The sequence below is a fragment of the Columba livia genome, chromosome 15 (genome assembly GCF_036013475.1).
Source record: "Columba livia isolate bColLiv1 breed racing homer chromosome 15, bColLiv1.pat.W.v2, whole genome shotgun sequence".
NCBI lineage: Eukaryota > Metazoa > Chordata > Aves > Columbiformes > Columbidae > Columba > Columba livia.
In genome coordinates, this window is record NC_088616.1 from 926,036 (window position 1) to 953,106 (window position 27,071).

The 27,071-nt window shown below is 40.5% G+C and overlaps 1 long non-coding RNA gene across 2 annotated transcripts in view; it reads right to left on the reverse strand.

The window, feature by feature from the left end:
• Positions 1-27,071, reverse strand: part of LOC110362165 (uncharacterized) — a 130,448-nt gene that overhangs the window by 77,110 nt on the left and 26,267 nt on the right. Inside the window, exon 5 of one of the 2 annotated variants that reach the window (XR_010466266.1) lies at positions 1,036-2,376. The exons of the other annotated variant lie outside the window; for it this stretch is intronic. This is a non-coding gene — a long non-coding RNA (uncharacterized LOC110362165). Of the gene's footprint in view, positions 1-1,035; positions 2,377-27,071 lie in introns of those variants that run through there. 2 annotated transcript variants of the gene reach the window in all.

Here is a 27,071-nt window from a genome sequence, read left to right on the forward strand (position 1 = left end):
TATCGAGTCTTTACCAGCTTGAATCCCATTCCCCTTATCTATAACATCACAGCCTCTATCACTGTATAGTAATACTTTCTCACACAAAAGTACTAGAGAGGTTCAAGTGGAGCCAATGCATTTAATCAACTTCAGGGAAAGACAAAGCTGACTTTCCAATAATGACTTTCCAATATGTTTTACATTTATTCACTCTTCAACAGTGACCTTCTAGGATAGGTCACAGTTTCAGAAAAAGATAAGATATAAAGCTGCATAGCTATTCTTTGTAAAATATTGCAGTAATAAGTAGCCTTGAGAATTCTTTCCTGTTGTCTTATCTGAGAATGGGAGGAACATGTATTGCATCTCATATACATATATCTGAGAAAAGAAGCTAAAAGAGACACAAACGCATACAAGACAGCACGGTGTGCAACACCTCCAGTTAATGCTGGCACATTACAGAACACATGCAACTCTGCCTTAATATGTTAAGGGAGACAGAGGGAATTGCTTTATAAAGACATCGTGTTACTTTTTTCTCTGTCCTTTGCATTGGCTTTGGGGTTTGGCTGGTTGAGTTTGGTTTAGTTAATATCAGAATGGCCATATTCCCGTCAACAAACAGAAAACTGAGGAAAACACAGATTATCATAAACGTCCACTAGGTCAAGAGAAAGGTTATGAAACTGAAGAGGTGACTAAGGCTGCAGTAAGAAAAAGTCTCTAGAATTGATAGTGCTGCCTGTTAATAACTACACAAGTTTTACACCATCTGCTAATTTCCCCCTTGTCAGCTGCACAAGGGAACCACATGAGAGATACCATAATAAACAGAGGTATTTTTTCCTCTCTTGGAGATCATAAGTCTCCAGAACCTGTGGCATATATGTTCACTTACACTCAAGCTGTTAATATATACAAGTGAGAAGAGAACCAGTATTTTTATCAATGTGAAACAGCAGCTGAGACAGACAACACAACCTCCGCAGAGGGACATATCCATATGTTACACAATACTGAATGCCAGAAAAATAATACAGTGCTGGGGCTTCTCTTGGAGAGCTCTATGCAAAGGCATTTTAATGAGAGGTCAAAAAAACATTGACCATAAAGACACTGCGAAAACTAACATGGCATGAGATCTTAGAAAAAAATACATTTGGAAAATACATGCTCTACATTAATCCCCAGACCAGCTCCTATTATCCAGTTAGGACACACACCACCTCCTGCCAAAGCCCTGCTATGCATATACTGTATTTCTTGATCTTTTCTGTTGCCTAGTAAAGGTTTTTGAATTTCCTGCCAATTCAACCCCTGAAGCACAGATGGGAATAAAAAGCATCTTATCTTCTAGCATACTACTCCATATCATGTTTTCTACTATTTTCAAGCTGTACAATCTCTCAAGCTGTATGACATGCCTGTTTCCCTTGGGAGACTATTTCACATCCACACAGAATCCTAATACCCCTTGTGCATATTCCTGAACGTAAAGCTTGAAGCTGTGCTGGAGAAAGGAGCCCCCTGCTCTCATCTGTTTCCATCTCATTCTTTCTGCAGAAGGAGGAAGAATTGCCAGCAAGCTGTTTTAAAGGTTTCTCATCCAAAACTTCAGCCTGACGGAGGTGCTGGCGGGGAAGGAACTGCTGGCACTACGCTGGTGAGCACAGAAAGTGTGCAGATCTCTGTCCTGAGTTCACCCAGGGACATCTTAAAGGTCAGCTGCTAATTGCTAATGGTGAGGCCTCCAATCAAAAAAATGGGAATCAGCAGTAGATATCATACACGTTATCAAGACTTCTGACTCTGGCTCATGTCACATTTTCATTGAAAAATTGGGAAATGTGTGTTAAATTAACCTGCTGTGAAGTATGACCATAATGGAATAACATAGCTATCACTAACACTGTAATAAACCACAAAGAGAAATCAAGCAACATTCTTTAAAAGTTTACTTTAAAATACCAAAGCATATTTGTATTTCATTGTCTAAGTCAGTAAGGAAAAGTATTACTTTTACAGCTAACGCCTGTCAGCTTATAAAAGGAAAGCAAAATAAGAATCAAACCTGTTCACCGTATAGCATGGTGGTATGAAATAAACAGGATGGAGCACTGAGGACTAATGCATGTTATCACATATACACACAATTACTATATATTATAGATAGGAATAATGACACAGACTTACAAGTTTTTGACTAACAGCTCAGGCAGCAGTTCTGCAAAGCGTGGGGCTGGGAATTACAACGCCATCCAAACCTACCATGAGTTAAGAAATTCAGACAGGCCAAACAGGGAAGTCACATACAGTAATCTTCCGTCTCTGCTGAGATGTGACAAAGCCCCAGGTAGAATGAACACCAAGCAGAGGGGTAGAGAAAACAAACTGTGAGAAAAAAAATGAACAAATTAAAGTTGTTTACACTAAAGAGCAGACAACTGAAGAGAGATATTATGTACAGATTACATAATTCGTAACAAAGAGTCACTGAAAGGAGGATAAACCAGTTCGTGTCTAATGAAAACAGAACACAAAATAGTCAGGTCTCATCTCCCTGGAGAAGGGCAGGAGCTCATCGTAGGATTCCAGTATGTACAGGGTGGTGGTTACAGGGGGTGGAGGATCTTCCTTCTCCAGAAGACAAGGAACAGTGGGGTACAAGTTGCACCAGGAAAGGTTTCATCTCAATATATGAAACAAATTATTTTACAGTGCAAACAAGCAATTAATAGAACAACCCCCATCACTGGATGTTTCCAAGAGGTGAATGGAAAGAATGCTGGACAATCTCATCCAGGCTCCCCCTCCCTGCATGGCTGCACCAGATGGTCTGTCAAGGCCCCTTCCAACCTGGGCTGTTCTCCGAGTCTTCAGCTTCTCTGCAGACACCACTGGCAGCACAGAAAGGAACGACACATGTAACCATCACTGCTGACACTGGCCCATTGAGACTTAACAAACACAGAGGATTTTATTGTCTTTTAAGAAGACACCATATAGTCAGTAACTGTCAACAAATGATGTTTTAGATGGCAGCATGGAGCTGCTTGGACTATGTATACTTTAGAAATACAGTCCGTTCTCCAAAGATCTTTTGTTTAAAGTAGAATTACCGAGCAGACAGAAGCTAACACTGAATGAGTTCCAAGGATTTGCTCGATTTACACTACAGCAAAGTCAGTAATTGCACCCAGGATTCTAATTATATCCAGCCAGGCCTCTCTTCCCCAGGAGAACACTGTGCTCTACAGGTCCAGCATCCTTCTGCCGCTCCCTAGAGGATCTGGTTTTGATCATTTATCTCAATGGACTTCAGCATTATCCTAATAGAAGGTGGCAGAGACTCCAACAGCAATTTCAGAGTGTTGCTGGTTGGATGACAGCGTTTGTCAGAATAGTGTGAATGCGAAGCCAAAGGGGATCAAAGCGTTGGTGAGGAAAGGGGTCTCTGATGTAGAGAGAGGGATCTGATCTTCGTATTGTCTTTAGCTCTTTTCACAAGGCAAATAAGTGATGCCAGGAAAGGAAACAAAATCGCAAACTCACTTCAGAAGTGTGAGAGGAAAAGAGAAGGAAAGACTGAGGGGAAAAAAAAGGTAATGGGAAGATTCTGCGCGTAACTCTCCAGCATCTCTGTAACCCTCCCCAAACTACTTTTTCTTTCACAACCTGTCTAGATGGAAGTACTGTAAGATGGGTTCCAGCCCCAATATTCAAATAATGGCAATGAGGGAAATGCAAATGTGGGACTGAGTGAGATTTTCAGTACCAATAAGTATTTCCCGTTATGACTTGGAGGACAGACTACACTTGCAGAAGAACTATTTTGGACAGCAAGAGCTCATAAGATGTGACTGGAATTCAAATGGTCTTACTGATCCAAGCTATTTCAGACCACTGCAGATCAGCAATGGTGTTTGCAAAGTGCTACTAACATGAGGAAGTGAAAAACAGGCAAGGTGGGAAATGATGGACTAGAAAGCTTTTCTGCAAAAAGTATTTTTGAGTTCTAATGTCACAGAGAATATGAACAATACGATCCTTCTACTCCTATGGGTAAGGCTTCAACTGAAACAGCATGCAGAAATTCATACACAAACTCCAGAAATGAGAAACAGCAACCGGCAGATGATTAGAAATCACATAAAATAAAACTCTGTTATTTTAGAGAGTATTTCTTCCTGTTCTCCTAGAGAAAAGACAGCTATGGAGAGACAGGATTACATCTATGTAAAGAGTTGCTGAAAAGAGGAAAATAATATACTCCACTTGAGACAGGAAAAATATCTACTTGGTGTAAGGACAATTTAGTCAAGTATTAGAAGAAAAACCTTTTGAATGGCGTGGAATGACAAGCAGTGAAATGCATTATATACAGAGGCTGTGGAGTTTCCATTGCTAAATTGTTTTAAAGAAACATTGAACTGATTCTGTCAAAAATGATTTAGATATTGTTGAACCCTTCTTGAAGACAAAAGATGGACTAGATGATATTTGAAAGTCCATTACACCTGTTCTTTTTTCTTCAAGGCCCACAGCAAAGGCGGAAAGGAGGTTTTTCTCCCATTTCTTTCATCGCTTTGCAGCAGATGGAAGCTGTAACTAGTATAATAAAGGTATCTGAGGTTTCCCCAAACTTCGGTGTTGTTACACCGCGGTTGCAGATCCATGCGTGATGTTCCCTACACAGACTTACATAGTAGCTAAAAGCACATAAATCCAGACACACTATACACACTGTCTGGAAACAGAATCCTGCAGCACAAACCATTTAAACTGTGTTATTATGTGTTACCAACACCAACTTCATTCAGACGTTCGACAGTAGCTCTGTCACTCCATGTCCTCGCTCGGCAGTCAGCCCGTCTTTGAAAGGCCAAACCCCTGAACTCCAATGTAACATCCCACACAGTCGGTGTGATCTCAGAGCTAAGGAAAGAACCTGCCACTATGAGACAGCTTACCGCTACAATCTGAATACATCTGAATTCCAATAAAGCATGTGAAAAGGTAGAAGAGCACAGAAGGGAGGTAGAAAGGTTTTGAACCAATAAGATTTGCCTTCCAGAAAAATATAGGTTTCATTTCCTAGTCTGAAATGGACTTCCTACATCATTTAGGATGAATCAGTTCCTTTGCTGTGCTATTAGTTTATTTTAAAAGTGAGGATAAAAATAAGCTATCTGTAATTTGACTGTCAGTTCTCTGGGACAAATAGTCCAACACATACTGTTTAAGACAGAAAGGAAATAAATATATTCCCAGTTGTTCCAGTAGTTTGTATCCAAGCCATAGTCAGTCCTGGGAGACACGCGTAGGGTTAAAGCTCCAAACAGAGAAATTCACTGAGGATTTTGGCAATGATATCACTGTGACCAAGAGTTGGCCTTAAGATAAATAAATGGGCTTTCAGTATTCCCTGCAGTCATTTGCTGTCCCTTGGCACCGAGATGAAATCATAACGCTTTGTAATTACAGATAAAAGGGATTTGACATGAGAGCTCTCAGAACAAGCCAAACATCCTGGAAAGTGAAAAAAAGACCCAACAACTTGCTTGCGTGCTCATTCTCCAGGCTCGAGAATAACCATCAGGACAATTTTCTTATTATTAGCAGCTGTTCAGAAATCAGTACTAGATTCATTAGTTAAATCAGTGGGCTTTCCCAGACAAAAAGAAAATTATGGAAAGAGGAGAGCTGAGAATAAATTAGCCAGACTGTAACAATGTCACAAACACAGCTCTGGCGTGTGGAAACTACACAAACACAAATGCCACAAGCAAAAGATATATTTCAAGCAGAACTGAATAGCTTGAAGTGTAACCTCCCATTCCTCTGCCAGCACAGAGGATGGACTCACCTCCTCCAGCAAAGTCTTCTCTGAGGGAGATGACAGGGGTGCAACCAAAAAATAATAAGGAAACCTTATGCACTGCTGTATCTGTAATTTAAAATCAGCTCTAAATTATATTTGAGGAAATGTGGCCACCACCCTACAAAGCACAGGATGAAAAAAGGTGGCCTGGAGTCTTTGTATCCCTGTTCTCCTAAGCCAAGATCATCATCCATACAAGAAAATTCTTAATAACCACCACTGTAACCCCTGGTACAACAGTACACGGCAGTAAGGTTTAAAGCCAGCAGTTTGAGGCTGGTTTGTTGTGCACATTCAACACCACAGAGCTCACTGTGCTCTCAGGGTTAACAACTGACTGTTTGGGGCAGGTTTGGAGCTCTGGGCCGCTGTCCCATGTCAGATCTTGGCTGCAGCGTTTGTTCCAACCCGTGAGGCTGACAGACACGACTGCTCTCTTTCAGGAAGCTCCAGCGACCCAGGCTATTGCTGTCAACCCACTGCAGAGAAAAGCACTACAAAAATATCAAAAATATCAAAACTAGCGTGGTCAGCAGGCCAAGGGCAGCGATCCTTCCCCTGTACTCTGCACTGGGGAGGCCACACCTGGAGTGTTGTGTTCAGTTCTGGGCCCCTCAGGTCAGGAAAGAGATTGAAGTGCTGGAGCGGGTCCAGAGAAGAGCAACAAGACTGGGGAAGGGACTTGAACACAAGCCCTATGGGGAGAGGCTGAGGGAGCTGGGCTTGTTTAGTCTGGAGAAGAGGAGGCTTAGAGCTGAGCTCAGCACTCTCTAGAACTACCTGAAGGGCAGTTCTAGCCAGGTGGGGATTGGGCTCTTCTCCCAGGCAGTCAGCAATAGGACAAGGGGCCATGGGCTTCAACTCTGCCAGGGGAAATTGAGGCTGGAGGTGAGAAAGCAATTCTTTGCAGAGAGAGTGGTCAGGCATTGGAATGGCTGCCCAGGGAGGTGCTGGACTCACCGGCCCTGGAGGTTTTTAAACTGAGACTGGACATGGCACTTAGTGCCATGATCTAGTGAATGGACTGGAGTTGGACCAAGGGCTGGACTTGATGAGCTCTGAGGTCTTTTCCAACCCAGTCCATTCTGTGATTCTGTGAAATTAAATGTAAGTTGAATTTATATCAACAGTACAGATGTGCATGTAAAAAGCACAGCCCAAAGTCATACTTACAAAGCATGCCTGTATACATTTTTATTGATGAAGCAGAAAAACTGTTTAAAAATCTAATTGCAAAACCTCACATTTGCAACAGGAAAAAACCAAGCACGTTAATTCTTTTAATAGTGAGTTCACCATTAGAAATGAGGACCACATTAGGAAACCCAAATTAGCAGTAACTGTGATTATTTTATCACTTATCCCTTTCTAAAATAAAAATTAAAATACTGTTTTCTAGAATGAGCTGTGTCCTCTCAGGTTAGTTGTCTTTTAGATGTGAAATACTTTGGCTTACATAATACAAACTACAGATGTGACCGCAAACGTGTATCTGAAAACAAGTCATTACCTAGACTGGGACTTTGCGTAAGTTTTGGTCATTTTCTTTCTGCTGTCAATGTTTTCTTTGATGTTGTTCAGCCTTGCTGTAGCTGTTTGTATGAGAATCATGGTCTTGAGTTTTGTAAACCAATGTCCGGGCCTCTACTCATAGGGTTTCGTGAGGTTTGTTGAAGGAGGATCATTAAATAGGGCTTTTATTCTCATTTGTTCCGGTGAGAACCCACCTCCCTTGACAGACTGTGGGAGATACTCCCATGTGTGCCAAAGAAATAACATATTTATTTTATATTATTATTACCAGCCATAGACAATCGTAGTCCATAAAAACTCTGGAACTGGTTGAATAGAGATATAAAATATAAAAAGCACCCTAACATATTACTCCAAAACTTAGACATAGCTTGTTGATCTCATTACAATACAGAGTTGGTCACTTAGTATTTATTAATGTAAATGTAAAACAATTATTCAGCTATTTCACAGGGAAAGCGGTGATATTTGCTGAACAGTGCTGGCAACCACAATGTAAATAGTTTACATGCATGAGCTTGACTCTTGAAAAGAAACAGCAGTATAAATTAGATCAATATTTTCAAAATCATTGTAATTTCTAGACAAACCTAGTAAAATGTTTCACTTTAGAGGTGTTTCTTTCAAGGAGAGGCAGCATCACAGCCTAACGTAATCCTTATGGAGACTCTGCTCCCGAGCTGCAGGATTAGCTCCCATCTGATGGCTCTTGCTCAGCATCGGCCTCACATCTGACACTTATCTGAGAGTTAAGGGCAGGGGCTCTGTACTTAATGCTCAACGTGGCCTTAATCATCTTATGGCACTGGGCTCTAGCTGAGATAATACCCTTTTGAAACACACGGAGTTATTGAAGTCAAAAGGACAGCATCTGAATTAGCCGCGTTCCTCATCCCAATACAACAAACTGTGTCCGCAGGCCGAGCTCAGGCTCTGGGAGAGATTTTCTGCCCACTGTTGATTTCTGCAGCAAGACGCTTGTGCTGCCATGACTGTTGTACCCTCAACAAAAAGAAAAACTACCTAAAATCTTTTATTCTGTGGTCTGCTATACTATCTGATGCTGCATTAATTTTATTCATTATTTACATAAAGTATTAAAGCAATAGAGAGTAGGAAATCCTAGCTTGTGTATTAAGTTGTTCCCATTTCTACATGTACCTGTACACAATTCTACATGTACATGTACACTATCTTGTAAGCAAATGAAACGATAAAGTTGTAAGGCAACTGCAGACTTACCAATATCACTAAATATTCTTTTTCTCTCTCTTTTTCCCCTCCCTTTTTTAATATAATGCCATTCAATACACATTCTGAAAAGGAAAAAAGGAAAAGGGAGAGCAAGCGTGTAAACTGCAAAAGGGGAGAGAGAAGCAAAGAGCCTTTTTCCAAGCTGTATCAATAGCTAATCTTAGTTTTCAGAGCAAAAGTGGTGACTGGTAACAACTGGTGGGTTCTGCAAGGCCCAAGCAACTTAAAGTCATCTGGGATCACTCAGTAGATCTTCATAAATTTTCATAACTTGTTGACATATTGTTCTTGTTTCTGTAGAATTTTCAATTTCTATTAATCTTTCTCTTTTTTTGGTCGTAGATTCTTAATCTAAACAAAACTACTTAAGTACACATCTTTTCTGGGGAAAATCATTACCACAGTGTTAATCAGAAGAAGGAACTGCACCATACATAAATACATTCAAAACGATCAGTCTCTTCACTCTCTGTAAAACTGACGCATGGTAAGGAGCATATTGCTAAAAAACTGTGGAAGAGGCTTTCATTTTAGCATGACATTTTTCCTGAACTTTTTAATGGCTACAAAACTGAAAGGAAAGCTGCATTCTGATCCCAGGGGGAGCTTCCCCAACTGAAATTCAGGAAATCATGTTCACTCAGGGCACAAATGATCATTTTTTCTGTCTTTCTTTCTGTTGATGCTCTGTAACTGATAACAGAGGTAAGCAGCCTGTCAAACAGCCCCCTAAGAATGACTTACAGCCATCTAACCAGCCTGTGAGCTTTCACACATGAGATTCCTCTTTATTTCAGTATTAGTTCTGTGCTTTTAAAGGTTGAAAAGTTGCCTTTAATAAAATGTTTTGACTTCTGCACATTTCTGTAGATGAGCTCTTCATGGCTTTCTCTCACCACACTTTATCTTCCCACAAGTGACTTGCTGCAGCTTGCATGCGCTCTCCTGCTCTGTAAGCACTAGCAGAACACACAGCATTGGATAAGACATAATCCCCAGCTTTAATGGAAGGTTGCAATGACGACAGATACTTCATAAATGTCTAGAAAGATGGATAACAAGTCAGACAGATTGAAAAAAAAATAGGCAGTATCAATCCACATAATATCCTTCCCTGTCAAGAAATGGGCCACCTTAAGTGTGTGTAAACAGCAATATTATTCATGGTTACACCACAATGTAATTGCTTGCTGGATTTGAATGAGGTTCCCCTGAATATAAATGAACAAGGTATAGGTAAAAGAAGCAGCTGAAGCTAGAAATCAGAAAACTAAAAACAAAAATGATCTAGTCAGATACACCACCTTTTATTGTGTGTGTGAATGATTATTAAACAAATGGATTTACAGCACTAGCCAGAGTGAAGTACAACGCACACAAAAACCTGTTTCCTGATCACATTCTGCCCATGTACCTCAGCCTGGACACCCAGCGTTATTGCCAGCGGAGCCCTGAGCCGCTTTTAAATATAGTCTTGAAACTGCTTCAAACTACCAGAAGAACCGGTGATTTTTAGTAAGACAGACAATTTCAGAACACTCACATACTCGTATCCCTTTGTGTCGAGGGAAATTTCATAGCCAGGCCACTCGTGCTAGAAGGCATCAGCCAGGCCTGCCACATCTTTGGTATGGTGATTATTAACTGGAAATTGCAACAAGGAACAGAAGGGAATTTAATCTGCCATTGTCAGTGTATTGCCGTGATTTGGAGCAGACCCAAGTGAGTAGCAATGTTCGACATGTAATTCCCTTGTTCTGAAAACAGAGCAATAGGATTATGCCTAAATCTTTTTCAAAAATTAACTGCTGAAAATGCAAGAAGCCCAATATGTGAGGTGATCTACCCAAACAGCATTCCTGGATCACACTGGGCTCTGATGCACCACACACTCAAGATGGGCAGAAACCAACACAGAAACTCTTGTGAAACTGGGGCGAGAACATCTGGTCTGAGGCAGCTGGAGACGAGAAGGCAACCACTGCTCTGGTGGCCGGTCCAGACATGATGAGGGGTGCGGCACAGCAAAAACAAGGGAGCAGCCTCGAATAGATGGAGAAAACTCCTATCGGTGAAAATAAATGGGGGCAAGACACTTTGTCTTCTCCCAAAATGAGCATCTCAGTGTGCAGCAGGCAGCTGCAATTTGGATTTCTCTAGGGAAACCAAGGCTGTCTTCCTCCTCTGTGAACATTATGACAACGTTAATAGCAAAAGACAACAGCAAAGACTAAGCCCAGGGAGCAAGAAAACATTGACTCCACCCCAAGAGAAGCGTGTTGGAGTGGCGGTGGCAGCCGCAGCCAGGGGGTTGGTGTCACAGCCACGCTGCTGCAGAGACCAGCTGAGCTCCCACCTCCTCCAGCCCAGAAAGAGCCAAACTCAGAGTAAAGAAAGGCAGACTCGGATACCTGCTTTATGAAACATGATCACTTTTGATTTGGTATGTTAGAAAATATATTTCATCATTTTGAAATAATTCTGCTGCAAGTGTTCAATCTTTATAAAGTATTTTATTCACGTTTTCTAAATTTAAAAATGAAAAGCTATTATATGGAAAATTTAGATATTACTTTTTCTGTTTAATTGAGACCAATGCATCTGAGATTTCCCAAAAAACATAAGGTGAAAAATTATTCCTAAATGGCATTTTCCCACGAGTGCTTTGTTTTAACTTCCAGGCAACTTTTGGGTATAGCTTTTTTTTTCCTTGCTAAACGTACAATTGATCCCGGCTCCTGACAGAACGGTACTCTGAAAGTCTCCATGTTTAGTACCTAAACAGGGTACTTGTATCCTAAAAGAGAACAGCAGCTCATACACGCCTAGCTTGCTTTCACCTTTTTTTGAAATATGGGCAAACTTTTGAAAAGCATCCAAGGATTCTAAAAGTTTTCATTTACAGTAGAATATACCTTGGGCTCAACTTAAAATCTTATTTTTCTGTTTGTTTTTATTTTTTAACCCCGGTTGTGCTTGTTTCCTGCTTTATTTGGGTGGCAAGCTGTGGATTCATTGTACGCTGTCAGCTGAATTGACATTTTGTATGATTCAAACCTCGACATGACCTCCTTCTGTAACGACAAGAAACACTTATTCAAAAGTTTCTGAGATCTTGTTTCACAACTTGTTCAAATGCAGTGGGGAAAAAGGAAGCCAAAGCCATTTTTACATCAATACTTGCAGGAATTATTCAGACTCCACATGGTACAACTTTGATCACAGTAGATGATTTGCGTACTGTCATCTTCCAAAAATATAAAAGCTACAATTACAATTGGAACGTAAAAACGTCTAAGATAGATAGGAGGGAAAAAAAAAAGGAATTGACGTCAATTTTAGTGAGCGAAGTTGCAATTTGGGATTTCAATGCTTTCAAAACTTGCTGTGCTTAAAGCAAGAAATTCTACGGCAGATGGGATTCCCAAAGTTAGTTCTCAAATGCAGAGGTTAATTTTAATTTTATTCACTCAAATGTTAAATCTTGGACAAACATTGTTAAAGAGATTAAATCAAATCAGGCATAAAAATTTCAGGAGAAACACCTGTGACATCTACAGAGTTGCAAGGTTTGAATGAATACATCTAGACTAAAATCTATTATTAAAGCATTATAGATAGCAAATGTTGAAGCAAGGAGATAATCCTGAAGCAGTCCAACAGAAAGACAGGGTCAAGGGGAAAAAGCACTTGAACAGCAAGATAAGAACAGTAGAGATCACCCTAAATCTTCTCTCTCATAATGGGCACAGAAGCTCAGAAGCAGTTTTGAGAGCAGAATAAGAAGAGATGGAACACACTTTCCTTGTGTCCCTCTGGCTTCCAGCGCTTTGCAGTTCAGGATCTGCTGAGCCAGGACTGACATCTTTCTGCTTAATGGTTCTCACTGGATTCTTTTTCTTTCATTAGGTTTCCCTGTCACTTTTTACACATGTACATTTTTAAGACTGTCAACAACCCACAGGAAGGCACGTTGTAGCACTTTGTATTGTATGAAGAATCAGCCCTTCTTGCTTGTTTTGCATCTGCCTGCCGCTAACTTCACTCGATGCCCTCTGAGCATTTTGAAAGATCAGTTGGATTTGGGCTGAGATGAAGCTGTGAACAGAAGATTAACTATTCTTTATGGAACTTTATGTTTACTTGTTCCTTGTGTTATCCTTACATTTAATGCTCAGTAAATGAAAATTTGTGTATTTAAAAAGGTAAATTCATTTAAAGCTTGAGGTGACAAAAAGACAAAGAAGTGAGGAGTGCAGGAATGCCAGTGCAGAAATAGTGAAGAAAGCTATAGAGAAATGCAAACACCCTGTCTCCTAAAGCAATCCTACCAGTCCTGTGGGATCCCAGTCTAGAGCTTTTCCACTCATGACCCACAGACATCTAAGGGCCAATAAACCACTTCTATAACCTCCTAAAAAGGGAATGAAGAGAAGCAAGCCTCTCATCAACAGTTTCACATCTGTCATGCAGAGGTCCACTTCGAAAATCTGACCTGTGATTTCAAAAAGACTGCAAAACCCATTCTAGTTAGAGCAGAGTGGCCAGCTGTGTGGTGGAAAGTCATTAAGCTTGCTGAGCTACAGGGAGGCTAATGAGAACTCCTGGACATCACTGTTTTAATATAACAGCTAAAGGATTTTCTATTCAGAAAGGGACATGATCTTTCCCTGCCACAGATCAGATCTCCCCCAGTGCCGGGAAGCTCACAGAGATGGCAATGCTTTCCTTTTACCCTGCCATATGGTCATTCCCTGGACAGGGAGCTATTGGAGAACAGGTGGGAGTTTAAACTTCAAAACAAGATGGCCAGAGCAAGAGAAACAAGTTTAAGGGTTAAAGTTCTCAGTTCCTTTGGTTTCCTTCCTTAACCTCCCCATTAAAAACAGAGTCAAGTGGCTCTCAGAAGAGTTTCTTTTCCAGTGCGACACTGATGTGAACGAAAGGAGAAATGACAATATCCAAGTCAATGCGATGTAAGTTAATTAGCTCCTAAAGAGCTTCGGGATGTCAGACCTCAAGCTATTAAAGATAAATTTTATCCCTTTTCATTAAAACAAAATAAAATCTTTAATGTCCTTGTTTCCAAGGATCTCTGATGGGAATGGGAGTTTGGCAGTAGCTCTATAGCTGTCAGCCAAGTCATCAGGCAAAGAATGTTAGTTTAATAATGGATAAATGGCAACAGATTTAAAGTCAGCAGGTATGTAACCTAGGGACATAGAAGCATTAATTAAATGAGTAAAGGCAGGCAGAAGCTCAAGAGGAAAAACCTGAACAAGAATTTGGGAAGCACTGATAAGGCTTGATTTTCTCCCTGCACAGCTTGTGCCGCCAGCAATTCAGCCCCTAAGATGCAAGAAAGCTGTGAAATGAGCTATCAGAACACTTGTCAACCACTGGACAAGCTGTATCATGGTCAAAAGGTACTTCTAGGGCCTGCAGGAAAATAATGGAATGAATATATGATGTAGGATTATCAGTGACTAAGCAACTGCAGTTTCGATTATTGCAGCAAAGCGGCTTAAACAGAAGGGGGAGAGCGATAATGGGTAAGTTAAGGATTATAATTCTTACTCTCTTTTCATTTCAAAGACTTTTTTTTTTGTTTCAATTGCATTTGGTAATTTCCATAATGCGGGAGACTTTCCGTATTACAGAGAGAAGACCATTCTGCACATTGTTAATTAAAGTTAGACCAGGTGGTGCTCTTTTTAATTCCGAATCCAGGGGTGTGAAAGTTACATGGGCAAACAGGTACATGGTTATCACTGGAGACACCTGTTCCTCGCTGAGGAGGATGAGACACAGGATGAGGGAAGAATAACCCAGCTTACAAAGAAATCTGATAGTTGTCTCATTTATTAAATGATCAGTAGAAACAAATCTAAGGGAAGTCTTAAGGGTATACGAAGTCAATGTATATGTGCATATATTTATACATGTATATATACATATCTATATATAAAGTACGTATGCAATTTGTGTGGAAACTACTTGTTTTACATACAGAAATAGAATTAAAAATCCACCAAATTGTCAGTTGTCTGGAATCTTTGTTAATGGTCTGAGCAAGAATGACTAGTAAATGAGAATTAACTTTCATCCTTGGTGTAAAGAATCTGTACCTTATCAGTTCAATTTGCAAGCAAATTAAACACATCAGTACTTGTTCTATGGATATAAATCTGCCACCTTATCATGTGAAGAAGTGTTTTCCATCTGGTTAATCAATATGGAAGATTAATGCTGTCAGCTCCTTAGGTCAAGTGAAATTAAATTAAGATGGTTAAATGTAAGATACATAGTTGTTCATGTTCAAATGTGTCTACAGAGCCAAAAATACTAGTGTGGAGCAGGAGTCTGTGTTTCTATCTCTACACGTTTTCACTATATGAATGTAACACTTTTGGAAGGATCTGGCTTCATATCAACTTTCGGTGGAACAAGAGCAACACAAAGAAGGTCGTTTGACTCTTGAGAAATGAGGTGGAACAAAGAGAGCAGGGAATGAAGAAATATTTGTCTTATAAAAAGAACATTTTTGAGATTTCACATGTTCAAAACCTGACTGATCACCATGATTTCTTGAAAATCCTTGCATTATGCTCATTATTTCTTCTCAGTTTACACACGCATATAAGTAAGACAGAAATGTAACATGAGAGTAAAAAATAGACCATTATAACATAGCAGCTGAAAATGCAATTGGGTTCTCAAAGCATTATTACTTCAGATTTGGTTTATTACTAGTAACATAAAATGTATATGCAGTTATCAAAAGAATGGGTCTGTCATTACTAGTATGTGGACGAAATCCTAATCTGCATTGTTAGTGAAACTGTGGCTGATCTAGAACCCTAATCTGGAAAGGGTTCTGCGTCCTGCGTTTTTGAAGAGGTGGAACTGGGCAGAGCGGCGATGGAAAGAGGTACCTCAGTGACTAATGCAACCACCTCAGAACACAGAGACAGATGACAGATTTCTACAAGAAACCCTTTCTTAGGCACTTCCAGCAGTCCAAATGACAGATATTTTCCATTCTCTTCTCCGTATCTTAATGTGCAGCCAGAAGAGGATATTTTTCAGCATGTTACTTCTCTATGAAGCCCTCAAATTGAGGGAGAAGTTCTATGCTTCAGTTATTTAATTTATTCATGAAATATTTTGCATTTCACACTACGTCCCCCTCCAAATAACCCCAAGCAAAATTAGCATAAAAAGTGGTGTTTGAGAAAGGTCTTTCAAACTCTTTGCACTGCACTGAAAACCTCGCTGAATCAGGAAATTCACTTAGTCAGGCTTTGATGCTGAGAGTCTCAAAGAGATTTCTCACCAGCAGAAATCTTCTATTACTGAAGAGTTTACCTACAGAAAACTAGATCACAACGGTTCCAAGTGCTAATTAAGTTCTGCACGTGAAGTTGCTCCACCTTCATAAGCACAAATAATGAACGGATAGATTTTTTAATAAACAACTTCTGTAACAGGAAATTAGAAACGTATATCCCTATTGAAGAGAAAATAACAGCAAAGCTAATTTTTAATTCACCGAAACCAAGTCAGTAGTTTAGTCAGAAGGGAAGAGGATGCATCAGTTGCTTGTGCAGTAATAGCAAAACTAATCTGCATAGGCACGTTGTCCAGAGCTCTCCAGAGTCCAAGTCAGAGGAAACAAGATGTGACAAAATGGAACAGCTGCAAATGGAAAAACCGAAAACATTTGTGAAAAGGTTCAGTAGTCTTGCTGCAGACTAATCAGTCACCTGGTAAGTATGTGATCAACACACATGGGAATTCCCAGAGTATAATAACAGGTAGATAAATTGGGTGATACGCTTTTGCTGGTTCTGCTGCTGCAGCTGGAAAGCAGCCATTCGTTCTGGTGGTGACAGTTATAGCCTCTGGCCATCACCACTAATTAAATCGCTAGCTGTCCTATTCTATTTTTTCCCCAGATATAGATGTGATCAAAGATAGAACAATAATAAAGAAGGAACAGGAAACTAGATTCAGGTAATAATTTTAAAAGCAAAGTGAGGTAGCCTGGGACATTAATGCAATCCCTTGGAAAACAAACCATGCCTCTGCCAGGAAAAGAGGTACAACAGTGTGCGAGGTGATGTGTTTATGACCATCATGTTGTCATCAAAACCTCCTGCCTTTCGTAACTCCTGAAACTACTAGTAAATGCATTGTACACATACACATGGGAATAGTTTATGGATAGTATGTTTATCAGTAATGTATCGTCCACAGGTTATTACAAGTTACAGTACAGCCTCTTTCAAAATTAGGATTAATTGATTCTATTTTAAACACTCAGAAAAGACAAGCACTCTTTGAAAAACAAATCACACTCACAACATTACTTATCCAAACCCAGGGTCCAGCCTCACACTTACAGGACTCCATACATACATAAGCTGCAGTCCAGTGCTCAAACCCTCTCCCACCCACCACCACGTGTTTCCAACGATAAACACAAAAGTTAAAAGGAAAAATCAAGTTAAAATACAACATGAAGAAATTGGTATTAACATATCTTTGTGGCTCCTTAGACTACAGACTGCATAGTACAACAGACAGAAGAAACTGTCAGCTGAAGTGGTCCACCTGAGTAAGGCCAATTCCCTTTTCTAAGGGCAACACATTGCTTTTCCCATGTGGCATGTGGATACAGAGTCACAGAACCCCAGGCTGGTTGGGTGCGAGTACGCGGCTGAGGAAAACATGCAGGCCGACTCAATGTGAGTGATAAAGCATGATTCAACTTTATTGCCCGAGATAGTGTGCATTTATACCAAATACCATAATTATGCATACTTGTCTCTATCTAATAGGCTAAGCACTAAAAGGTTACATTTACTTACTCCACCTACTTGGGTTTAGCTAGCTATGCGCATCCCGCATTCTTCTGACTCTTATCTCTTCAAGGATATCCTGACCCTGCCTTAGTACTTTTCCGTTCCCCCCTTTCCCATGGCCTAATAGACAAGCTAACTAAGGCCTACTTATGTCAACTAAAACGGGCTCCGCTCGTACAGTTGCTCGGTGGACTCATGTCCACGCTCCTTGAGCCAATCCCTGACAGTTGGGTTGCAGGACCTCCGTGGATCCCCAGCCCAGCGCTGCTCCCGCAGGGTCACAGAGCAGATCACACGGGTGGGTCCAGGCGGTTTGAATGTCTCAGTGCAGGAGACTCCACACCCGCTCTGGGCAGCCTGGGCCAGGCTCTGGCACCTCCCAGCAAACAAGTTTCTGCTCATGTTCACATGGAGCCTCCTGTGTTTCAGTCTGTGCCTGTTCTCTAGCACAAGCTCCCCTTTGCAGGCCAGCTCAGGTGCCAGTCACTGCTGGACACAATTCACTCCTCAGGTGCTCCCAAAACCCCGTGTCACTGCAGGATGCTCCCTGCTTTCCTTTCTTACACAAGGAGTACAGAGCTATGTGCAAATGGGGGCCTACCAATAGAATAACTTTGAAATTAAAGCTCTGACACAAACCCAACTTTGACACAATTCCAGCAACTTCAGGAGTGACTTTCTTTCAGACAGGGGTGTTTTGACTTCAACACACTGTGATGAGTTAAATATACTAGTCTAAGAAATGCAAGACAGCAAAAGGGCAAATGCCACTGTAAAGTGTTTCTGCATGTTATTCTTCTGTCTGAAATACCCTCACATGCAACACCACTGAGGAAAGAACTCAGACAAAAAAAGATCCGTGCCACACCAGCATCGGCGCCTTTCATTTCCAGAATGATTAACTACAGTGCCAGTAAGTGCAATAAATGGCTTGAGGATTTTCTTTTCCTTCCTCAGTGTAACAGCAAATCTTCTGCATGGTTTCTGATAACAGACTGCCTCCTGACTTTTTTCGGCTAAGAGCCGCTGTAATAGCAAAGTCACTGGAACACAAGTATGTTACAATAGGGAAATACTGTAGAGACAAGACAGACTTGAAGAAAGGTTATGAAAAATACTGACAAGGCCAAGAGATAACAAGAAATTGTAACACCCTAGTAGGGATCAGCATGTGGTTGTGCCAGTTTTCATATAAACAACAAAGTAATCACTATTGTCCTAATCTTTGGCGCAACATCCTTCTTTCAGAGATTCATCCTGCACAGACAGTTCCAAAGTTGCTTTGAACTCTCCAGGTTTCCTTCTCCAGCTGAGCAGAAAGAACCCCTGACAAATACTTGGTTGACCATTTTTAGCAAATCTGAAGTTCATCCAAAACTAGCATTTCAGCAGGAAGGGTCTTGGCAAAAGTTAACGCCAATGGAACGCTGAATTATACAATAATGAACAAAACACAATGCAGTCATCTCACACAGGCTAGCTCCCATTTGATTTTCTGCTCATTTTGCTCAAAGGTACTTCAGATTTCACCTCGCCTTTCACGAACCTCGCTAGACTGACGGCAGCAGATCTCTGTGTCAGCACCCAGCGGGGAGTCTGTCTGTCAGGAAGATGATCTGTCTGCTTCAGCCTCATGGGTTTGATCCAGTACAATTAGGGATGCTTAAGGAAAAGGTGGAGTCTTCAAGACCTGAAGCATTTTATAATAGGACATTATCTTTAACAGGCTGTAGTACTACATCTTCAGTTTTAATCACCAAGAACTATCTTGCTGCCTATTCCTTCATGGAAGAGAATGGTGGCCTCCATCCATTCTTATCATATTTTTCTTTAAAAGTAAAATAAAGAAAAACACATTAAAGCACCTCACTGTACAATGCAGAAAAATAATGAAAAAGAATGAAAAAGTAAAACTTCAGATTGAAAGTGGGACTGTAGATCACTAGTACAACTTAAAAAGGGAAACAAAGCATCACTTAGGGAGTGAATCCTGCACTTTAACCATATTAACTCCCAACCTAATGTCCTGGCACACTTTTTTTAGCTAGATGCTGGAGAGCAGATTTAGCACAACATGCTGCCATGAGCCTGAGCAATGGGCACAGGGCACATTCAAACTGCAAACGCCTGTTGCTGTGCTGGGTGTCTAAAAGGAGGGTCTGAAAAATACAAAAAGGCGTTCCTTGCACAAGAGCCCTCTAATCTGCAGCAATTTGGTCACTCTTACTTTCCCCTGGTAGGTCTCTAAGTATTGATGTATCCTCAGAGGAATTTTGCAGCTTAAGACGCCACTACCGCAAGCTGCCAACCTCAGCCTCTCCATCGAGGTTCCTCCCAACAGTCGTTGAACAGGAGATGCCAGCCTGTGAGCTGGGAAAGGTGAGCCGTGCACACGCGTCCCGCTCCGTCAGCTCTCCGTGGGCGTGCTGACCCACGCACAAACGACGTGGCTGGAATGCCAGGAACTCCTGCAGCAACATCCATCTGCATCTGAAACACCAGCCTTAGCACAAAAGGGGTTGTAAAGTATTTTAGCTTTGGTACCACGAGATATTAAACCTATAAGCACTGTGTCTGAAATTAGCATGACAATATCTATACTAAAGATGGTACTTGCTGAAGTACTTTGCTGAATTAGGATTTAATACCTTGCATATTGGTATTTCTAAAGCAATTAATGAAAAAAAGCTAGAACATAGCAGCACAAACCCCCCTGGGAGACTGCATTAAGTGAAACAATCATGTCGTTGACACATGGTTTCTGTTTCTAATGAGGCATGCCAACTAAACAGAAAATAAACGGATCCAAGCCCTGGTACTTCCAGACATGAAATAATGAGTCTCAGGACAGAAAGCGCTATTCCCCTGTGAGCTGACCGTCCAATGGCTCACAACAGGCTCCACGTACTGCATGGCAGCTATGGCCACAGCGGACACATAGGCAACAGGCCTGACCTACTACGGAAGGTTTTGCATTTTGTTTAAGGGACATGTTAAATATACGTCCATATGTCTTCCCTCCTGGCTTCATAGCTCCTATTAAAGTGCCTGATGCTGTGGGGGTTCAGACGGCTGGAAGACAGGAGGTTTTTCTACACGCAACTACTAATGTCACCCTTTGTTGACTCAAACATGCACAGACCCAGGGCTCAGGGCTGGCTAAAGACATTCTGCAATGCGGCCAAAAACTGGGCAGGTGATGGTGACACTGGTGCAGAGAGATACAGCCCATGCTCGGTCCCCTCTGCAAGGGAACATCACACTTCCCAGCGGTTCCAGCAGTGGCTACATTACCAATAGTTCCTAAAACATCCGTTTAATGTTTTTTATTACCCTGTAGACACAGCAGCAATAATTAATTCTGAAAGAAATAGCGCCTGAGGGTCTGTAAAGCTACACTAAGGTTCCACTGATCCTCAGTATGTGTGTTATCATACACGTCTATATCTGTAAACATAGTATAAAATATGTATATATTCAATAATATATCAATCTGCAATGCAAACTTAAAAAATGCAACACTGAAAGATAAATTAAAATATATCTACATTTACTCCCATCCCAAAAGAAGCAAAATGTAAACATATTATTAAAGGACAGATTAGCATGTCTAATTCGATGGAAATTAGAATATAGATAAAAATGTAAAACTGTAATTAAAAGAATGAAGAGAGAACATTAATAGGATGAACCATACACTCTAATCAAAGTGGTATGTAAATCCGTAGGCCTGTTTTCAAAATGACTAAACAAGGAAAAACATACAGTCTGTTCCTGGGAAAGGATTGGTAATAAGCAGTTATAGTTATCACACAAAAACTGCTGATAGTTTCTAAAACTTGTTAGATATCTTTTATCGTTTACAGGTACATAGAGGAAGCAGAATTTTTTTGTTACAAAAACTGTTGAATATATAGGCAATTATGTTTTTCTAAGTTCTCTGGCTACAGATTCAAACTGTAGCCTTATATTACCCATTTTTCCCTTTTAGTCAAAGCATCTCAGAGTATTTGCATTTCTAACTACTGAAGAAAAGAGTTTTTGGTTTCAAGTTAGAAGCACAGACATTCTCCTGTTTCTTTGTGCAGTATATTTTGGCTGAATTTCAATCTGTTTAGAGCATGTTGAAATATTTTCATGATATAGAACAGTTTGGTCAAGAGTTGTCTAAATCAATCAAAGGTGAAATAAAAAAAACCCAAAGAAAAGGGTTTTTCTGTCCCTGACGCTGATGCAGAAGATGCATTTCCCGGAGAAGAACCATCAGCTGCAGTCCTGAAATAATGAAATCTTTTTATTTTGAGGAGAGATGTATATACTCATCGCCATGGTAACGTTGTTTTGCATTTCACCAGTTCTAACCCTGGACCGTCTCCGTTGCACCCAGCAGTCACTGTCTGCACGGGGAGCCGCATGAGCGTCAGTTGTGTTTGCAATCCTCTCACTCCAGTTTGGTTCCTCTGGTGATTGCTTGCTTTTAATCAAGGTTGCTTTTTTAACGAAAACACAGACATGTAGCCAAATGGCTCCCACAGTAACTGACCTCCCTGCAGTACAACACAATTCCTGCTTTGTATCCGGTGAGTCTTCTTGCTGCTGAGCAAACAGATTCTGACCATTATCTAGTCAACTCCATTTAACTCCAGCTAAAAGAGCATACCACCCATACAGACGGGTTTAGCCACACCGATGTTCAGGATCTCAGTTTCAGAGTGTCTTTTGGGAATCGGTAGGAAATCTAAACCCATCAGAAGCGTGTGCATGCACACACGATCCACACACAGACCGGAGGGGCATTGAGCAAGCCGTGATTCCAACCACCGCAGCCAAACCGTTATTCACTTGCCATGGTCACAAGGCAGCACCCATTTCATGTTTTGAAAATTGTTCACTTTACAGAGAAAAATGACTACTGTACAAAGTACAAATGCAGCATTGGGTTTCTTTTTAACCCATTGAAGGAGTATCTTCTGGTGAAGCTGATTTTTGTCATTTACTACTTTGTTCCTAACAGATTTTTCTAGCAGTAAAAGTGTACACGTACTACTCACAAAGATATTTTAAAGATAAAATACAGCTAGACCTCATAATGTAGAGGTCATAATTAGACCTCATCAACTAGAATCAGGGTTTTTATTACTGTATGTGCACTGTTCTCCAAAGAGAAAGTGGTGATCTCACAGCTACAACTTCTTCCAACAGACTGGGGACATCACTGGATTTCCAAAGCCCAGACACCAAGAAATTGTTCTCAGGCATAAGCCACTTTTGGGGCAGGTGTCCTAACAACACACTAACAGTTAATTCCTCAAGAACTGGCTTAAGGTCGGACAGGAGCTCTCAGTGAAAGGAGCACAACTGGCCCAGTTTCACGTCTGGATTGCCGGGGGTGCAGAGGTGCAGCCCCAGTGGCGTTGCTGAAGCTCCCCAGATGCCCACCTCAGCAGAGAAGCCCGTGGGATCAAAGCTCTGCCTTCAGGGTAAGAGCAACAAACCCATTTCATGGATGACTTGAATCAAACTTGGATGCAGAAGCGAATCGTTAACTCATTGTCTCCCTGTGGCACCACTATTTGTAAAGCCACCTCAGATAGACCACAGGGTAATGCAGGCTGGAAGGGACCTCGAGAAGTGTAGTCCAGCTCCCTGATCACTACTTCCTTCTGCTCCTCTTTATGAACCATATATATATATATATATACACACATATATATATATATAAACATACAATCACAGTTCATTACTGTATGTTGCAAACAAACCCAGTTTGAGAAGGAGATTACATTCAAGGACACTGTTTTGCTCTGAGTTAAGGAAAAAGCAGCCCTGCTGCCTTATGGAAAACCCCCCCATCTAATACAACATGCAAAATAACATGGAGCATAAAGCGTTAGCTTTAAGGCCATATTGGCTTTTCTGTTAGCAGCAAAAGTGAGCATAAGAGTTAATAATAAAAAATTAAAACGAAATAAATATGCTCTTTAATGAACTAATATATGTGGGTAAGGTAACATCTGCTACTTTGTTTATAACAAATGTGTCAAACATTAGATATGCCAGCATTCATGCACATGTTCTCATGGAATTTGGAGAATTTGTTTTATTCACCCAGTAGAAAATAGAAGATTTTTTATGACATGGCAGAGTAATATCAGACCTGAGAGTGCTCGCATGGAAAGGTACAATTTTCTTCTTAAACAAAGAGACAGCCCTTCTGAAAACTGATGTTAGATGGTTACTATAGAAAAGCAGCCTTAAGTGATTCGTGAACAAGGAAAGAATATTTTTTTTTAAGAAGTTCCAGCCTACTTTCTACGTGTAAACAAAATTCAAAGTCAGCAGCGGTTAGGTCAGGATTTACCTGGGAGATAGTGTGACTCTGCCGCTCCCGTTGTGTTTCTTTTCCCCTGCCAGATAATCCCAACTGCAAAATCGCAGCATTTCCCAAGCCAGACCTGCTGCCACAGCGGCTGTGGGGACATCCCTGCTCCTTCGCCAGCCTTCTCTAACCCCGCATAGAAATTCTGGGGAGGAATGAATTGCAGTGGGTTTGGTAGTGCCCACCTTGGATGGTCAGCAAGAAGATTCTATGCCAAAGTCTAGTTTTTAGAGTGGTAAGTGAAAATCTAAGGCCCATAACAAGAAAAGTGCCCTTGAAAGGAACTGCAAATAGATCAAATGCCCATGCTCTTTAACTACGGAAACTGTTTACAGACATTTATTCGCTGCAATGGATAAGAAATCTTGAAAGCTTGTTACATCCAGATTGAACATCTAACGAGAAACTAAACCAATTCCTCCATTTTGTCTCTGAAGTTCAACAGTTCATATGGACCAAAATGTGCTTTTAACTTGCCTTCAGCCCACAAACCAGAAAGCTGCTAAATAATAGAAACACAAAAGCCTAAGAGCCAATTAAAAAAAGATTCGTTTAAAATAAATCATGCCTCGCAAGATTGCTAACGTGGAGTGATTGTTGTTGTTGTTGTTTAAGCTGTTTTCATACCAAATATTTCAGCTGGTTTATTCTGTTAAAACTTTCTATTTTTATTTTTTTTACCGTTTTTATCTCATTTTGGATGGACAGGAAACCAGAGTTCACTGGAATGATCTCTCATAGTATTATACTTACTTCTGAAACACTTTTCTATGAGGATTAAAATTGCTATGGCTGTTACTGCCTCTAAAAGAATATCCAAGGTCAAGCTGTGGCAATAACATATGGCAATTAACCCATGATAAATAACTTTGATAAGCAGAAAAACCCAGTGAAAACTGCATTTAAAGAAGCACCTCTATTGTGCAGGAAAATAGGGAGCTTCATATCACAGGATTTTACTTAAGAATGAGAATAGCAGAACTGTCAAAGTTGTTTGGGCACTAAAGTGCTGAGCATAATAAGGACAGATGGCTGGGTGTGAGAAAGGGGTTGCGAAAAATATAAATGTTCTTTATAGTATCTCATAAGCAACCCCCAGCTCTTCTTGAAGCTCTTGCTTCAATTGTACATAGGGACTGAAAACTGGGTGCGAACAGAAACTTCAGGCTTGGCTGCTCAACAGGCTATCGGTGTAGGAAGGTCTCGACAAGCCGCAACGATCTGTTGCACGTTCACCTTGTGGTACAAAAGGAGTTCCACTTGCACGTGGAGATCTCTTTGCATCAATGGAAAATACCTTGCACCGTTAGGGAGAAGAAAAGCAGAGGAACAAGCCAGGACTGTCAAGATCTCTATGTGAGTAACCAGCAGCTCTTTGGTGGCAGGAGGACGAGGAGGCCACAGGCATAAAAAATACTGTGTGAGAAGTTTCTCACACCGGCCCTGAATATTATCTGGGATATGTGATTGTTACTCATCAACCATATTGTCTCTTCTCGGCAGCCCAACCCTCACTGCTTTGCTAACAGTCTTTTCAAATTAATATTAAAAAATGCCTACAAGCTCCCAGTTACTGCTATTAAGCTACACTTCAGCTCAGTTTCTTCAGAGAACTTGTAATCAATAGCGTTTTCAGAACATGGAATAGAATGTTTTTGGACAAAATATAGATATGAAACTTATTACTCAAATTATTCCAAATCTACTGACATTACCAACATACATGCCTTCACACCTGCACATACACCTTCAGGCATGGAAACTACTTTAATCTGAAAGTACACTTTCTTGATTGTTTAATTAAATATCTGTAATTTTTCAAGCTCTGTTGTGACACCAGAAAGTATTAATAATAATTCAGAGAAGAAATTATTTTCGTTTTACATACTGTGTACATTAATTTGTGTTATTGATTACTATTATATGCTACAGTGTAAGTTGTTTATAGCCTTATGTACAAGTACATTCATATTTTAAGGGCTTTTCATCACTTGCTGTTTCTGAATATTTTGAGATATGAACAAATCTTTCACTTTAAATATCTGGACTAGATGGGTCTCGGAATTTCTGCTGGTTTTTGTTTGTGCTCCCAGAAAATTCCCCTAGAATCCTCAGGAACCATCACTGACTTCACATTGTTTGAATGTAAATATGTTTTTCCTAGACAAACAGAGTATGATTTCTGAATGCTTTCACGTATTCTTCAAGTCTAGCTATTCTTCCCTTCCCTTTGTAATAATTGAATTTACGGATAAGAATACAACATACATTTTTCTAGTTAAAATGCTTTTCTCTTATCAGTCACATATGAAGTCCTGGCCCCACTGATACAGATGGTAAAGCTCCCGCTGATCTATTTTGTGTGGGCTTCTATAGTCTATATGTAATTAACTCAGTCTTAGTTATTAATAGCCACATCTCTTTAATAGTCCAAACAGCTCTGCTAATCTCCAAACATCTAATGATAATTCAAACAGCATGAATTAAAAAAAAAGCATGCTGACTATAAGAGAAAAGCTGTGGTAGTAATAATTCATCGTACATCTTATTAAGTTATTATATTTATGCTGCTGCCCATTGTAATTTAACATCAAATTATACCCAAATAAACTAGTCCAGAAAGTTTGTTACAACATGAGGAGTTGTAAACAGTACTTTCCTTGGACGAAACACAAATTTAAGCAAAAATAGCATTGGATTTGTGCTTTTCATGTTAAAATAATCCAGGCTAAGGAAAAGGCAATATAACTACAGCTGCAGTCATCCCTTTCCTCTCCGTGCTGCCAAAGGCAGAGATGCTCCAAAATGCTCATGTCTCTGCTGCTGAAGTAAATCAGAACCGCTTGGCACGACCATCGCTGTCTTCTACGGCCGCTGTACAGGAGGTAAGGGCATGACGCTCAATTTCCCAAATATCAGAGCAATTGGATGAGTCTTCTGAGATGCAGGTGGAATGGCTGCCCAGCTGTCATTTCCCCTCTACTTCTGCACAACAAAATGGAAATGCATTTCTAAAATCTTGTTTGGGACTGTAGATCACATACAGATGGAACCCAGTTCACAAACTCACGATAAACACAAAATGCGTCTCGTATCCTACACGCAAACTAACACTGAGGAAAGCTATCAGCAAGTTACTCTAAAGTTTAAATGAAATTGTTTAAAATGAGAT